Source organism: Anolis sagrei, chromosome 1, assembly GCF_037176765.1.
Source record: "Anolis sagrei isolate rAnoSag1 chromosome 1, rAnoSag1.mat, whole genome shotgun sequence".
NCBI lineage: Eukaryota > Metazoa > Chordata > Lepidosauria > Squamata > Dactyloidae > Anolis > Anolis sagrei.
The window spans coordinates 228,248,456-228,262,395 of NC_090021.1; the positions used below are offsets into that span (position 1 = coordinate 228,248,456).

General features: G+C 40.2%; 1 protein-coding gene across 13 annotated transcripts in view; it reads right to left on the minus strand.

The window, feature by feature from the left end:
- TNS1 (tensin 1) overlaps window positions 1-13,940 on the minus strand; it is a 354,414-nt gene that overhangs the window by 196,567 nt on the left and 143,907 nt on the right. The window lies entirely within an intron of this gene.

Here is a 13,940-nt window from a genome sequence, read left to right on the forward strand (position 1 = left end):
GTATGAGAAAGAGCAAATAAAAACAAACCCAACCTTTCCCCTCCTTTCCAAGCACATACCGATTTAAGGAGTTCTCTCATGACAGAAATGAGTTGACTGAACCCACCCCCCTCACTCCTAGAAAACCCATAGAGATCCATACTGAAAAAATTAAGAATCTCTTTCACACACATTCATAGATATTGTTCACCACCTTTGCCAACTTGCACTTCTAGTGTAAAATACTAAGTAGCCTTACATGAAGCCTCTCTGGATACCTGCTTTAAATTCATCTCAAAACATAACAAAACCACTACAGTATGGGCCCCCAATCTGGAGGGTATATGTTCCCACATTTCGCAAGGATGTACAAAACTATGCATAATGGTAAACCTTATTGAAATAAAGGATTCTTCTAGCCTAGGAATACTGCTGTAGAACCTAGAAAATGCTGAGAAATAACATATTTTTGTCAGAGATGGATAAATGTGGATACCAGCCCCATGGATGTTGGGTTTGTCCTGGATTTGAAGCTGGAAGATATTCATGAAGACACAGGGCTGGATGCATATTCACATTGACAAAAATAGAACACTTTATTCTCCCAACAGGCTTTTACAGCTAAAGCTATTTAAGCAAAAGCTGACTTGATTCATTTAACAGAAACAAACAATAGTATTGTTTTAATTGCACTGCTCTTTTTAACTGATTTTAAATACATGTTTTAAATGGTTTTAATGTTAACAATTTGATTCTGTTTAAATATCAATCTTGTATTGTTAGTTGGTTTGTAAGCCACCTTCAGTCCCAGTTTAGGGAAATGGTGGGATAGAGATGATGACGATGATGAAGAATCCAGCTTCTCAAAAACTGAGGCATGACATCCTGTTCTTCCCTCAGCATGCAATTACAATCAGGGGCAGCTCAACTCATTATGCAAAGTAAGCATTTACAGTATAGTTGATTTTGCCCAGAGGCGCTCTTGGAGGAAAATAGACCTTGACATGTGAGTTGTAGTTACTGGGATGTATAGTTCACCTACAATCAAAGAGCATTCTGAACTCTACCAATGATGGAATTGAACCAAATATGGCACACAGAACTCCCATGACAAACAGAATATATATATCAGTGATTGGTTGGTTTGGGGGGGGGGGGGAATACTGTTTGCTTACCGTTGAAAATTACCTAGGGCCGCCTCTGATTACAATCCATACACCTAAGAGTTCCATGCAGCTGAAAGCAGGTGTTTCAGAATTATCCTCATAGCTGGAAAGCAATGACACATCCTAGAAAAATTCTTTATAAACCTCGTAGGAGTAAAACATTGCTTCTGATCCAGACAGTGACACGGAGGTCTACTTCCTGTTGCCATTTCCCAAGAAGCAAGCCAAATCTCAGTGAGTGGGTGGAAAAGGAATGACTGCAGTTAGAGGGGAGGCTCTCTTCAAAACCTTCTGAAGGGGCTGGAAACTGGGAGATAGACAAACAAATTCCCACCAGTTATCAAAACGTATATAGCTTCTCTGCTTCCTTAACTTATAAAAAATTGGAATACAGTAAGGTAAACCTTGCTCTTATTTTCAGGAGAAAGGTCCAAGTTACTGAGTTTCTTCACAAGACGCATTTGCATTTCTGGGCTCATTCATAACAATAACACTGCTGCTTTAAAGAGACATAGTGGCACTCCTCTTATAGTCACATTTCCCACGTTGACTGAGGAAGCATAGGGCAAACAGCTTGGCACACACACACAGGGGAAAATAAACAATTTTATAACACAGGGCACCACAGTGTGACTACCTTGGCAGCCACCTCTCTACCAAAGCCAACATCGACACTGAAATACAACACCGCCTGAGCTCTGCGAGTGCAGCATTTTTCCGAATGAAGCAGAGAGTGTTTGAGGACATCCATAGGGAGACCAAGGTGCTTGTTTATAAAGCTATTGTCCTCCCAGCCCTGCTATATGCCTGCGAAACATGGACTGTCTACAGACATCACATGCAATTCCTGGAACGATTCCATCAGCACTGCCTCCGGAAAATCCTGCAAATCTCTTGGGAAGACAGGTGGAATGCCAGGCAGCAGGCATGTAGCCCGGGGGGGGGGGGGGCTCGGGGGGCTTCAGCCCCCCCCCCCAAAAAAATTCTCATGGTGGTTCGCGAAAAGGCCTTACTGGTGCATTATTTAAACTGTTATGTTTATTAATATCATGATTTGATCACCATTCTCAATATATTCCATATGTATGGGGGTATTGGGGTAATGATACAAAAGGTTTGCTAGGCTAGACCCTCTTTCACTCAGATTCAGCCCCCCCCCCCGAAACTCAGCCCCCCCCGAAACCCCCCCTGAAATTTTTTTAGCCCCCCCCCCCCCCCCCCCCGAAACGAAATCCTGGCTACGGCCCTGCCAGGCAGGTAAACTATGGAATTTTCTTCTACAAGTTGCACTGATGGCAGCTAGCCTGAAAAAAACTGACACATTGATGGAAGATAAGGTCATTCATGGCTACTAGCTGTGACAGCTAGCTTTTCCAGCCTTGGAGAAATTATGTTTTTGTGTATCAGTTACTGGGAACAGGAGCAATTGTTCTCTTAGAACTCCTCATGGTCATCTGGTGGGAAGAACTAGAGATATCGTTGCTGTAATGCTGTAAGTTTGTTTTCATATCTGCACAAAACAAATGGGTGGAAAAGGCACTTGGTTTTGGGAATGATGGAGAGAAAAACCTTTTCACCAAAGAGATTTTAATCAGCTTTAAAGTATAAAAAATATTAAGAATCATATGTACTGAACTGGATGCCAAAGGCCTGCAGGGTATCATAAAGTACCAATATATAAAGGTACCCTCGCTACTTCTAGAGGCTCACTGTCCTTAATGTCAGTGAGTTCAGGAAGACTGACAAACTCTGCAGGTATTCTAAGTGTGTGTTCAAAAAAAAATTCAAAACAACAGGCTCTAGTCTTGAGCTCTTGAGTTACAAGATAACACATTCCCTGGATACCTTGCTGTACAAAAACAACACATGTTTTGGATTCCCAAAAAGTGGGTGGGTGCGTCTGCATAGGATGGAAATAGAAAAGCAACAAAAATACTTTTAAGACTCTCCCACCCTCAAGTTAAGCTGGGGCACAGACAAGGCCTATACTGCTACTTCCCTGCACTGAAGTTTGCCCAAATTTGCCCAGATCCCTTGAGCAACGGCTGTCCCTGGAACATAATGTTCAAGCACAACCAAGCCAGGCTCCTTTGGCTGTGGGCCAACTGTCTGTCTAATAATGTACACATGGCTGTTAACTTAGATTTCTGAAGAAATGGATGACAAACAAGAATGCTGAAGCTCAATAAAAGACTAGACAGGACAGATACCCTGTTGTAACAGAATGGAGCGAGTGAGGGACAAGATAAAGTTCCTACAATAATAACAGTGAGGTATGAGAATGAATGTCAGCTACAGCAAATGCAAAACAATGCAAACGCCACATGAGTTTGCTTCTAGAACCACAACATTTCTAAAACAATGTAAATATCCTGACATAAACCTATGGTAAATACAATAGACTTTTTCCACACATAAAAATAAGATGCACTGTATTAATCATGGTCTGTTGCTTTAGCCTAGAAGAATATAGCTGATGAGCAAAACAAGTATCATGAAAAACATGCTTACTGTTCTAAGAATGAAACCTGGGGTCATTTGCTCTTCTCCATCACCCTAATGGTATGACTGTGAGGAAAACTTTCTAAACATTGCCCCATTTTTGATAACATGATGCTTACTGTTACATCCCAACCCAAACAAACTGGAATCAACCTTAATTATGATTAATATTCATAACCATGAGTTCTGAGATAGGCTTGTTCTAACACACCATTCTTAATATTAGTATCATTTAGGATTCAAAAAACCAACACCAAAATTGTGATTAACCACCAATGGTGGACATAGAAGCTTTTGAACTGACTCTCAAAGAAATGAAGGTGAGGAGAAGAATAAGATTCCAAAACTTGTTTTAAGGTTATTCATCTAATGGTAAATCTTAGTTTGTAGAGATGGTGGAAAACAACTCATGATTAATAATGGGCCCTTGGTTTTCTCCGGAATTTGCTTCCAGGAGACTCCATGGATGCCAAAATCTGTGGTTGCCAAAATCTGTACCCAAGTCCCACAATAGTATAGTAAAAATAGTGACCTTGGTCCCCCAGTGGCTCAATGGGTTAAACCCTTGTGCCAGGAGGACTGCTGACTGGTAGGTCAGTGGTTCGAATCTGGGGAGAGAAGGTTGAGCTCCTTCTGTCAACTCCATGGGACATGAGAGAAGCCTTCTACAAGGATGATAAAACATGAAACATTTGGGCATCCCCTGGGCAACGTCCTTGCAGACAGCCAATTATCTCACACCAGAAATTATTTGCAGTTTTTCAAGTCACTCCTGACATTAAAAAATCATGTCATTTATATAAAATAGCAAAATCAAAGTGTGGGGGCATTTTCAAGCTGTGAATGGTTCAATCCATGGACACAGAATTCAGGGTTGAGTGTAACAGCTTGCAGAAAGACAGGTACAAAAAAAAACCTCAGTAAAACACAGATAGAAAGGGGTTTAATAAAAAAAGAAGATAGGCATCACAAAAATAGCTTTCATTTTGCTGGTTGTCATACTTAGATGTTCAATATACCTTTTTTGGACCATTGCTGCTGCTTCCCCCTCACCCCGAAAGAACCCACCAAAGTGGAAGAGGATGAGGCAGCAATGGTAGGTGTGCTATCTCCTTGACAATGTCATGGAGATAGCACACCTACCATTGTAATGTCTTATGAAGGCATTGAGACTACAAATCTCACCACTCCCAGCATGAATATGATGCTTCCTTTACTCTTTTCCTCTGATAGACGGACAAGGTTTCTAACTCACACTGTACAAAAATTCAACCTAAAAACAAGACAGTCAGCCTTCTGAGCTCTCCATTTCAAGGAAGAGCCAAACAGCTTCAGGGCATTCAATATTTATTTGCTTCAATTCTCCGTAACATTTTTGGACAGCAATGGATATTACAACTGGGCAAGAAACCTGGTCACTACTGCTTACAAATGAGTTGTCATTTCTATGTTGTTTTCTCGCTGCGCCTGCTTCTGCATGTTTAGGATCACCAACACAAGGTCACAGTCAAGTGCGAAGTGCATAAAGGGATCATCTGTAAAGCTTCAGCTACACTAATATACACCCACAGAAGTCTTGCTAATCTGTTCCTAACTTGAGAAAGTATATATAAAGTACAAAACATCTGACATTTCTGGTTTCCAAATACCTGGATTTACATGAAGAACCACTGTTTCTGCCTGTGGTCAGAGAGTATATGACATCCATTCCCTACAGTTTAGAGTTCCTACAATAAGGTATCACCTCTGTTCTAGGCAATAATATGCATAATTTTGAGATGTGAAGATGACAGCAGAAAGAATCACACACTCATTTAAGACTTAAGTCAAGAACTCACTAAGGCTGAACTCTGGAACCAAAGCTTATCTCCCCTTAATCTAATTCTTTTTCTCAGATCTGAACTGATAAATAAATAAGCAAGCAAGCTATGCATATCCAAAAAGAGGAAGAAATCCTGTTTGTTTGTTTCTTGTTTTGTTCTGGAGGGGGCCTTAGTTTGAATATGTAACTGGTGTGGCATAAATAAGGGATGGAAAAGTATGAGGGAGGGGATGCAAACTATGCACAAATATGTTTGCACTTCACAGATATCAAGTGAGCCAACACCCTTCGTGGCTCTCTATTCCATGAGCCATGAACACAGAATGAATTTGTCTAACTGACCTCTCTGAAGCTTCAAACAAGTGAGCATCCCTAAGATTCCCAGAAGGGAAAATAACTGAAGCAGAGTTCACCTCTTCCCATGCTCTTTCCATCCAGGAATCTGGGAAGATTCAAATCTCCAGTGGCAGATGAATGCAGACCAGTACAAGAAGCATCATTTTCTTCACACTCACTCCAGCCTCCCTCCCTCACTTGCTCTCTTTCCCTCTCTCTCTTCGTGAAGCCAATCACACGAGGAATAAAAACCACACTGAGTGGATGGGGAAGCCATATCCTGCCAGTTGAATCTTTAATTCCAGGTTAATAAATCATCTATTAAAAATGGGCTGCTAGTCAGAGGAAAACATCTCACCTTCTCACGAGCTAAGACTATAAAGCATTTATATTACAACACCAAACTTGACAAAATCAACTAACCCAAAGTTTAAAAGTTTGAAAACTGGTAGAACTGACAAAAGAGGCAAGAGAGGAGAAAGCCCAGTTGGGTTAATTCAAGCCACACAGCCATCACAATGAGACGTGACTTAAAAGGATGGAAAGGAATCCCGTAGCACTTTTGAGACTAGGGGCCCTTCTACACTGCCCTATATCCCAGGATCCAATCCCAGGTTTTCTGTTTATCCCAGATTATCTGGCAGTGTGGACTCATATAATCCAGTTTAAAGCAGAAAACCTGGGATCGGATCCTGGGATATAGGGCCAGTCTGGAAGGGCCCTAGATGTGTCCACACTGATTTAAGCCAAAACAAAACTAAGTTATTCTAAAAAAGAAAAAAAATCTACATCAGGGGTCCTCAAACTAAGGCCCAGGGGCCGGATGTGGCCCTCCAAGGTCATTTACCCGGCCCTTGCTCAGGGTCAACCTAAGTCTGAAACTTCTTGAAAGCACACAACAACAACAACAACAACAACAACAACAACAACAGCAATCCTATCTCATTAGCCAAAAGCAGGACCACTGAAATACTAATAAGTTTATACTTGTTAAAATTGTTCTTCATTTTCATTAGTGTATTGTTTTTAAGTGTTTTTTGCACTACAAATAAGATATGTGCAGTGTGCATAGGGATTCATTCATGTTTTTTTCAAATTATAACCCAGCCCTCCAACAATTTTGGGGACTATGACCTGGCCCTTTGTTTAAAAAGTTTGAGGACCCCTGATGTACATTATCTGCATTACTCTACAGCAAGATATTGTAATAAATTTGTTGACCAAACTGCATCCTTTCTCACTTCCCACCTCCAAAAAAGAAATCACTACACATTTGCTAAACACAATTTTTAGTATGAACAGATGAAAGAGTGCCACCTACTGATGCTGATCATGACAGTCGAGTCTTTATTTCAATAGGCAATGAAATGAAATATGTGTGGGTGTGGAGATGGACATGCACAAGTTTAAAGAACATTCCTTAAATGAGACTTTAGTATTGAAGTTACATGCATTTTAATTTTGCTTCAAAAACTATCCCTTCTGAGCAAATCATTTTTTTGCTGAAAAAATATGCTGGTAAAAAAGTAATCAAACTGAACAATAATAATTGAAATCTTATAGTTGTGTGGCTGCACCTGGGTTGAGAGAAAAAGAACACACCTTGCACTCCAGTCACGGGCTAGCTTTCCATTTGCAAAGCTAAGAAGCTCTATACTTTTCTCCTTGCTTTATAGCAGGGGTCCTCAAACTAAGGCCTGGGGGCCGAATACAGCCCTCCAAGGTCATTTACCCGGCCCTCACTCAGGGTCAACCTAAGTCTGAAATGACTTGAAAGCAAACAACAACAACAACAATCCTATCTCATCAGTCAAAAGCAGGACCATGCTTTCCATTAAAATACGAATAAGTTTATATTTGTTAAAATTGTTCTTCATTTTTAATTATTGTATTGGTTTTAAGTATTTTTGCACTACAAATAAGATGTATGCAGTGTGGATAGGAATTCATTCATGTTTTGTTTTGTTTTTTTCAAATTATAATCTGGCCTTCCAACAGTTTGAGGGACTGTGACCTGGCCCTCTGTTGAAAAGGCTTGAGGACCCCTGCTTTATAGCATACAGCTAATAAACTAAGGAGGAGCAGTTGGGAATTAGGCCCTTACTAACTGCGGTACAACATGTAAAGTAGATTCTATACACAGATTAGCAGTTACTTTCCTGGACTACAACTACTACTATTTTTTAGTCTGTATGGCCTCGGCCTAGGATATTTTAGAAGCCATAGCCCTTCCCAATAATATAGTCAAGATCCAATATTCTAACCCTTCACCTCAAAGAGATATACCATTATACATTAGGATTTTTCCTCTAGTGCAGAGTGGAATTTTCCTTAGTAGCACTATCCTCTGGGAGAAGTATTGCCCATGCAGCTGTAGTCAATTTGTCAGAAACTGAATAGAAGACAATGAAAGCTCCTCATTTTCATCCTGCAATTAGGGTTGCCCTGAAAGCTCCCATCTTGCAACTGAAAAAATGGGGAAGGGGACAGGAGGAGGAGGTAAGGTATGTAGATGAAACATTTGAGTTAAGCCAAAATAGAGGAGGAGGGAGAGAGAAAGAAAGGTGGAGTGGAGTGGAGTGGAGTGGGTAAGACAGCCTATCACCCAGGAAGAGATGCATGCACAACTCAAGCAGAAGGAGGCAGTTTGTACACAGGCAAGAATTCCCATAACCATCTTGACCCCTGGGATACAGCTTATGCTGGATATAAGGGCAGCTTTACATGGGCACTCCCTGTTCTTCATACTTCCCAGGGAATAGGCTGTTTCCTGGACCCAAAGAACAAATGTTGTTGATTCTCTGCCTTCTGCTCTTCTCCAGCATGAATCTGGTCCAAACTTTTTTTGGACTTCTATTTACAGAAACCCCAAGGGTTAGTAGCCAGGTTGGGTGGCCATCCTGGAGGTTGTCATTCCCCAAAGGCAGCTTATCCAATCTTTGAGGATAGTATAGTACAGGGGCAAGCAAACTATGTTATTCCAGATGTTGTTGGACTGCAAGTCCACCTCATCAGATATGTTGGCTAGGATCTTTGGGAAGTGCAGTCCAACACCACCTTTTGCATTATGCTAAGCAAGGTAGGAGAAAAGGGAACTGCCATAGGTGAATTGACCAAAATAGCAAACCAGATATGTCATACAGTATGACCCCTGAATCCACGGTTTTATTCAACATCTGGCAAACTATGTTCTCTCTAGGCATTTTCCAGGTACTCCAGCCTGACGCTATCCTAATCTTTGACCAGAAGTCCTTCACTTCAATAGGATTTGCTATTATGTGTGGTTTCACATATCCACGTGAAGCCTGGAAATATCACCTATGGATTTGAGGGTTGAACTATAGTTCAAGAATCACCTTTAGAAGTGTTCCTTATAATAGCAGAACTCAGGCAAAGTCTGTAATATAGGTGAACAGGAAACAGAGAGACACGTTATTTTCCATGTTAGGGAGAGGGGGTGAATATGCCACAAGTTTTAGCCTTAACTTTAAAAGAACTATCAAAGGTGGTAAACCTATTTTGGAGACAAGAGTTCTACATAGAATCATAGTATTCTAGAATCATAGAGTTGGAAGAGACCTCATGGGCCATCTAGTCCAAGCCCCTGCCAAGAAGCAGGAAAATTGCATTCAAAGCACCCCTGATAGACGGCCATCCAGCCTCTGTTTAAAAGCTTCCAAAGGAGCCTCCACCACAAAGGGCTCCTTATGCATTCAAAGTAGAATGGGGAATGGGTTCACCGTCCCAATGTCATGGAAGATACCAGCCAATCTTGAAAGGAACCCACAGAATAGCCTCCTCCCTAAGATGCTGGCAACAAAATAGCTGAGAGTTGTATTCTAACACATGCAGAGTTCACAAGGCTGGGGAAAACTGCCAAAAATTATAAAGGAATGCAAAAGGTGATAGAAAGTCACTCCTTCATTTTAAAAGAAGCAGCTGGGAAGATTTCAGATGCTTTTTTCCTTGTTTCATTTGCATTTGTCTAACAAGGGAGGTATTGTGTACTACATCACATTAAGAAACAAAAGAGTTTTGTGACTACAGTATATCACAAGTTATCCTAAATGTATGTGAGTACTGAAGTGTTCATATTTCTACGAAAAGGGAAATAGGAAAATAGTGGGAGGGGGTGGCCCTGGCCAGGCTGTCCTTCCCCAGCAGGCCTATAAGTGAGGCCAGACTCCTGAGCAGCCAAGGGTTCTGCACATTTTAACAGGGCTAAGGCAGGAACAATATTCCCTCTGTTGGGCTGGGCTCTGCCCATATGTTTATGCAGCTGAGGGTCTGCTCCATTACCTGTTTATACTAGCATTTGCCTAGTGATCTCTCCTTTCCCCCACCCTACTGCCCCCTAATCCTTCTCATTGCCAACATTTTGCTCCACTATAATCCTCCCCTTGTAGTTTCAAATGGATCAAGTGTACTAATCCTTGACTCAACATAGACATACACTTTATCGCACTTCAAAGCCACCTTTCACCTTGGAACTTCAGGGGCGATGACATCACACTAAGGAATTACTGATCATGGACATATTTATAGAGCAATTGAATACAGTGATCTTCTGTGGATCTCAGGAGCACTGTTATGGTTATTTATACATGCAGCAGGCTCCCCACTTTTACAGGAGTTAAGGGCACAGAACCCCCCCCCCTCCCAATAGAAAGTGGAAAAATATGAATAAAACAACTGTTTTATTTATTTGAGATAATGCCTCTCTAGGAATCTCCAGGTCTTCTAGCATAACTTTAGCCATGCTAGAGGAACTACAGATACCTACTAGGAGTGTGCAATTTTTCTCATTCGTCATCGTAAGTTGTATCAAATTTGTTAAATTCGTACTTACGATGTGATATCCGATGCACAGGCATGAATTGAAACTTCCCAATACTTTTTCATTTGCATTTTGTAAATCTCAGAAGCCTTTCAAAGTCAGTTTCATTTTCAGCACAAGGAAGCAAAGCAAAGCCAAAAAGCCTACCTTTCCTCTTCAAATTAATGGCCTCTCACCATTAGGAGAATGAAACAGGAGGGAGAAAGCGGAGTTCGCTGGGAAAGAGACTAATAAAGCACAGAATTCTGAAAAATGTAGTTTGGGAAGACAAGGAGCCGTATGACAGAGAATTCAAAAGTCCCTGCCTTAAACTACTTTTCCCAGAATTCTGCTCAGCATCAGAAAGCCCCAGTCAGGATAGGGGATAGATTTGCTCCTCCAAATCAGCAGAAAGCTAGAGTTCCAATAAATTGTTGAATCTGTAAAGAGAACTGCCTGATACTTCTAGTAAGTACATCTCTGTGCTGGGCTGGAAAGAAATCACTAAATTGAAGTTCTATTGGTTAATATAAGAGGCATTCAATGAGATAGCAGTTGTGCCTTTAAAAAAGTTTTTGTCAAAACCTTTTTTTTAAATCCCTAAAATCAGTAGATGTGTACATATTTCTGAAAATTGGGGGGAATGATCCCCTGTTATCTTGTGTCGTCGTATAGAAAATTTAAAGAGATGGCTCTTCAGGTTTTTTTTATGTAGTTTATAAAAACTTTGAAAATTCCCCAAAAATCCATGGATAAGGGAAACATTCTGAAACTTGATGGGCTAACAATGGTAAATGGGTTCTACCGTTGAAGCAAGTGTCAACCCAATAACTATAAAGCTGAGGAAGAAAGGTGCCCCTGAAGTTTCCCCACTTGTGCATTCACTATAATGAAAACTAATGAAATTTCATTATTCTCATAATAGTAATGAAAGTTTTTCTAACTATACTTTAGAAACACTTTAGAAACAAAATGCCAGTGTCCCCTAATTTTGTAATGACTTTTGAAACATTTTTTTATTGATCGCACATTTCTAATGCCTAGGAAAGTATTCTCTTTAGAACTCTCTAAGTCTTCCAGTGTGACTCAATGGTCCACTTCCAGTTGAAGGAGATGAAAAAGTTGTGCTGAAGAACCTAGAGATTGCAAGAGAAAACATATTAAACAAATCTGTGAATAAGTAAATCCACCAAACTTAAACCCACAAATGTTGTAAACACACACACACACCACCTATTCTCCAATAAAACAAAAGCAGCATACTTGTTGCCTCTTTTCCACTTTATTTTCACAATCACCTTGTGTGGAGGTCAAGCAGAGATAGAGAAACAACTGGTTTGGGGTCACCAATTTAATCTGATGGTTCAGCTGAAACTTGAACTTGCTCCTCTCATGTTCTTGTCCAACACTCAACTAAATGCTACAGTATCATAGTGCATTTGCAAGAGGGAACCACAGTGGTACTTTACTGTACTAGGAAAGCATAGGTTATAAGTCTGCAGAAAGCTTTCCTCAAAGTAGAGCTTTAATTGCATGCATCTTCCTAGCGCACAAATTACCATTTTCTGTTGAAAGAAAAATGTAAATCTTCAACTACCTTTTTTTAGCAGTCCATCTAGCTGAGACATGAACAGAAGAACTAAATATTGAGAGTTGCCTCAAAAGTAACAGAAGTCTAAGATATAATACAAGCAACAACATCAAGGAGATTTTTGGCCCTACTCATCTTCTAATTGAAGAAGTGCTACCATCTGTCAAAATTATACACTTTTGTATTCTGCACAAGACAAATAACTCAGGCTGTTGTGAAGAAATGTCACAAATCTCACATGAGAAAAAGACAATAATCAGAAACCAGTGTAAGAAGGTTTCAAACTCCTAGGGCATTCTATTCTTGACCTGACCTGTTCTGAACAAAATAACTTCAAAGGGGAAACTCCTCCATGAAACCACTGAAATGTGACTTATTGAAAAAACTCAAAGTTCATTTCTTTGGCTTGAATTGGGATAGAAGTTTTCTATTTCCCTAAAGAGATTGATTACCAAATATCCTTGTGTCAAAATTGATCTCATGTATATTTTGAGGGCAGGTTTCGGGCCAAAATTATAGATTTTGATTGGACTCATGAATCAAGCCATCTACCCACCCAGGCTTTCAAAAATGCCAGAAGTTGTCCCTAAAGAGTAAAGTGGGAGACTGTGTCTTTTGGGTTCTCCCAGGGCAGACTAAGCTAGTGCTTCTTGCCAATCTAATAATACGGTTATTGTTGTTGTTGTTGTTGTTATTATTATTATTATTATTATTATTATTCAGAGAAGGGGATGGCTCCTTTTCTGATAAGAGATGAGGTGCAGATAAGTCAGCTCAAGTTTCTGGGTTTGTTTATTTATAAAATTTCTAGACCAATATACCTCTACAGTATATACAGTAACTTAGTAATAACAAGATGCTTCCATTACCACAACTTACTATTGCTGCAGACAATCTCTGTGCTTGGTTTACATACATTAAAGCTTTGCATAATTATCATTGCCTGCATTTTTGATGTCTTTATTTATACTGTGTATATTTTTTCTACATATACGTATGCCTGCCAGTTGATGATACTATCTGATTGTTTCCAGCTCAACTAGATACTCTTTATGGTGCCATAGGATTCTTTGTTGCTTTTGCATTAACAATGCTGACATTGTTTTTGTATGCCTTTAAAAGTTTTTTCCACTAGGAATCGCAACCTGTTAAGACTGCTGGGCAACTCAGAGCAACATCTAGTGCTTGAATTACGCACTGCAAGTATGAATGATAGCTACACCATCCAGCAGCTCAGTCTGCAACTACTCTTGCTTCTGTTTCAGAAATTGTTCTTCATAAAGAAAGTAGGAAATGTCACTGTGGCAGTTTGGGAATAAACCTCTGAGATGCCAATGCTCTGCTCGGTCCTAGCCAACATAGCCAATGGTGAAAGTAGAGCTCGTGATCAGACATCGTCTGCTGAGCCACAGATTTTCCACTGTTCTCTTAAGAGATCGCAATGTGACAGCTTCGGAATTTCCTGTAAACTAATTTCTCCCAATACTTGCTATCTCTTCAAATTCAGACTGAAGATTCATCCTTTGTATATAAAAAAGTGTTTATGCCGTCATAAGTCCAAACTGGGCCTTGGTGCCTCAGAAGTAAATTGGATGGCACCTGTAATACCTCATGTCAAGTAGGGTTTTTAATCAGCAAAAGATATAGCTGGTACTGCTTGAACTGCCATGACTGGATCCTATGGAATTCTGGGAAGTTTCATGAGTTATTTAGAAATCTCAGCCAGGA